At 48.1% G+C, this 3,826-nt stretch overlaps 2 non-coding genes across 2 annotated transcripts; both read right to left on the reverse strand.

Annotated features, from left to right (window-relative positions):
- Nucleotides 1-1,143: 1,143 nt before the first annotated feature.
- On the reverse strand, nucleotides 1,144-1,216 carry trnat-ugu (transfer RNA threonine (anticodon UGU)). Its single transcript has one exon. It is a non-coding gene; the product is annotated as a tRNA-Thr (tRNA).
- A 970-nt stretch (nucleotides 1,217-2,186) lies between these two features.
- trnat-ugu (transfer RNA threonine (anticodon UGU)) lies at nucleotides 2,187-2,259 on the reverse strand. The gene has a single exon. It is a non-coding gene; the product is annotated as a tRNA-Thr (tRNA).
- Between the last annotated feature and the right edge of the window lie 1,567 nt (nucleotides 2,260-3,826).

Here is a 3,826-nt window from a genome sequence, read left to right on the forward strand (position 1 = left end):
TGAAGAGCAGCTTGCCTGCATTGCCAATTGCCATCGCGGCCGCGGGGCGCCCGTTAGACCCGTTCTTCATTGGACGGAGTTGTTTTTTTTGAGAGAAGCTGCAGGGAGGGTGGCAACATCTCGCCTTCGTGCCAAACCGCGCGTGGTAGAAGCACAGCCCCGCGGGCTGAGGAGCTGGGGCGGCGGCTGTGGGGATGGGCGCCTTGTGGCAGCGCAGTGCTGTTGTGTAACTGCGAATATTTTGTCTGCTTCAGCAGCGAGCATTGCGCAGTCTTCGACCTCGGATCTCGCCAAGGCCGCTTGCACCTGCTCCAATAATTGGCTGAGGAATAACTCTCTGAAGAGAAAGCATTGCGGTTCGGAGCTGAGGAGTGTGAGCATCTGGCTCATCAGCTCGGAAGGTTTGGAGTCCCCGATCCCGGGCATAGCGAGCAGACGCCGGGCGTGCTCCGATTTCGTGAGCCCGAAAACCTGTAGCAACCGCGCCTTGAGGGTCTCATACTTGCGGTCAGTAGGTGGATTCTCGAGAAGACTGATGATCCACGAGGCAGCAGAGTCGTCGAGAGTGGAGACCACATATAAGTATCGGGTCTGATCACAACGATGCCTCTCAGGGCGAACTGGGCTTCAACTTGGATGAACCACGAGGTCGCTTGTTGCTCCCAGAACTGCGGTGCTTCAACAAAATGGCGTTTGCCTCCATGCTGTGTTCCTTTCGCGAAATCCGTTCACAAAAGTCATGGTCACCAATGTAGGAATGGCCAAATTCCTATCTAGAGATTGAGTCCAATGCAGGCAATCAATCAAAAAGGTTTTTAATGTCAAACTAATGAGTTTAAACAGATTGAAGCAAGAGAACTATGAATACAGGTCTGAAGCACCACGAGGACTACCAGGGCGGTCCTGTGGATGGCATCATGATGTCATCACATTTTTCCCACCTTTGGGTGATCACATGATTAGCAGTATGACATCATAATGTTTGCTTGCGCTCTTAAAAGGACAATGTTCTGTACATGCAAACAGTATATACAATGGTACAGATTCAGTCTGTAGTTAACACATCACTAAAGGGAATTATATACAACAGTTATTTGGAGTTGCTCAGTGGCTTTGCCACACTGCGAATTAACAAATTTGCATAGGCACCAATGAGATTTGAACTCACGACCCCTGATTTACAAGACCAGTGCTCTAACCCCTGAGCTATGGAGCCACATGCATTGGGTTGCTTTTCATTCCAGTTAGTGCTGTGCGTTTGAAGAATGAGGCAAGGCGCAGTTCACCACTCAGATTGTGTCTCATCCCCCGATACCTGCCTCAGGCTCTTCAATAGTCACCTCTCAACTACAATAGAGCAACTTTCACGTACTAAAACATCCCAAGGCAACTCAGTTACACTCTATCCCTCTCTGCCTCCTTTCTTCTATATTTCTCCCTCTTTGTGTCTCTACCACTCTCTCTCTATCTTTCTGTCACTCCCTTTCTACCTATTTCTCTTTTTCTCTGTCACTCTCTCACTTTCTCTCTATCTCTCCCCTTCGCCCTTCCTCAGTCTCATTGCTCTTCCTCCATCCGCCGTTCTCTCATCTATTCTCTCGCACTTTCCCATTCTCTGGCTCCACTTCGCACCTCTCTCCTTCCCTCCCCCCTTCTAACTCTGTCACTCCCTCTTCCCTCTAATCTCCTTCCCTCTTCTCTCCCTTCGTCTCTCCTGTTTCCCCTCTCTCATTTCCCCCTCCTCCACCTGCCTCTCTCTCCCCTTCCCCTCGCTCTAATCTCACCTTCCCGCTCTCGGCATCCACCCTCTCCAACTCCCACTTCCATCCATCCGCCTCTCTCTCTCCCCTCATTCTCTTCTCTCCCTCTCTCCTCTTTTCACGCTGTCTTACCGCCTCCCATTTCCCCTCTTTATCTCCTTCCCTTTTCTCTCTCCCCCACACACTCTCTCCCTTTTGCCTCTTCTCTCCCCATCCTCCTTCTACTCTCCCCAAGAGGAAAAGACAGAGTGAGAGGGGGAAAGAGAGAGTAGGAGGAAGGGAAGTGGTGAGAGAGAGGGGGTGAATGGGAGGTGAGAGAGAGAGGCAAAGAGGGGTAATTGAACTGAAAGAGAGTCTGTTCTTGTGTTGGCCTCAGAGCTTTTTCATACTTATAAGTAAACATGCTGTGAATTAACAAATTTGCAGAGGCCCCAGTGAGATTTAAATTCACAACCCCTGGTTTACAAGACCAGTGCTCTAACCCCTGAGCTATGGAGCCACCTGCACTGGAGTGTTTCTCATTCCAGTTAGTGCTGTGTGTTTGACGAATGAGGCAGGGCACAGTTCACCACTCAGATTGTGTCTCATCCCCCGATACCTGCCTCAGGCTCTTCAATAGTCACCTCTCAACAACAATAGAGCAACTTTCACGTACTAAAACGTCCCAAGGCAACTCAGTTACACTCTCTCTCTCTCTCAGTCTCTCTGCCTCCTTCTTTCTATATTTCTCCCTCTTTGTGTCTCTACCACTCTCTCTCTATCTTTCTGTCACTCTCTGTCCCTTTCTAGCTCTTTCTCTTTTTCTCTGTGGCGCTCTCACTTTCTCTCTCTTTCTCTCTCCCTCTCTGTTACTTTTACTCTCTCTCCCCTTCGCCCTTTCTCAGTCTCATTGCTCTTCCTCCATCCGCCCTTCTCTCATCTATTCTCTCACACTCTCCACTTTCCCGCTCTCTCCCCTTCTCACTCTGTCTCTTGCCCCCTTCCACCTCTCTCCTTCTGTAGGGGGGCATCTTTTAACTGGTTTACGGTAATTTGCCTGGTCAGGCAGCTTTGCCCGCACCCTGACCAATTCCAACCTTTTACCTGGTTTACGGTAACTTACCTGGTCAGCAGCCTTTGCCTGCTACCCTTAAACCAATTCAAACAGCGGTTTCGAATCGCTACCCCACCTTCCAGTTCTGACTGAAGGACTTATAATTAATGATATATTAAAAGCAGACAACTGGTCTGGGTGTGAGAAAGTCAAACTTTATTAACCTAAAGAAACTGTAATCAAATTTAAACTATACCACATGAACACAGTAATTACAGTAACATTGCTTAAATGGGGGAAGGCAGACAGCAAAAATGAGGGATTGATGGCTACAATGTTGATTAAACAATCTTAGCACTTTCCCCGAAATCACCCCCCCCTAACTCCTGACTAGGTGGCCTTGCTGAGGAGTCAGAAACCCTGCTCACCTGTGGTCCAGCGAAGTAAGAGAGAGAGATAGCTTCTCAGGAGCTATCTTTTATATACTGCCAACTCCTGTTTGGCGCTGAAAAGGTCTGTGTGCAAAATTCACGCCCAAAAGTTCCAATACACAAAAGAAAGCCATGACTGGCTGATTCAAAGTGAGCGATTTAATGTGTCTGCACTCTGGGGCCGAAGTGTACCCGCCCACATCCGGAGTTCACCTGGGCTAAAACAAAAGGGAATCCAACTGCCTTATTGTTTAGAATTGGGTGATTCAAAAACCCATTCATTCCTGAACTGTTGCATATCAAAAGTCCTTTTTCCTGAGCTTAGATGTATCTATTGTGTGTAAGTGCTTTGAATGGGTTTGGATTTCTGTGTAAATAGAAGCCAATTCTTCTGCTGTTTCGGTTCAAGTGGGCTAATCCCTGAAGTAAATCAACATCCTGCAGTTTCATATAAACAAACCTTGCCTCTCCACAAAAGGGAAACTCCCTGGTTTGATTGACAGGTCTTTCACACAGACACATTACAAGCTGTACAAGCTGCTTTTCCAAGCCGCACTGTTCTTGGCCAATGCTTTCTGACGGCCATTCGAAAACCTTTTTAT

This window comes from Somniosus microcephalus, unplaced genomic scaffold (assembly GCF_052327205.1).
Source record: "Somniosus microcephalus isolate GS21.2 unplaced genomic scaffold, FLI_Smic_1.0 unresolved_chr2, whole genome shotgun sequence".
Classification (NCBI taxonomy): domain Eukaryota; kingdom Metazoa; phylum Chordata; class Chondrichthyes; order Squaliformes; family Somniosidae; genus Somniosus; species Somniosus microcephalus.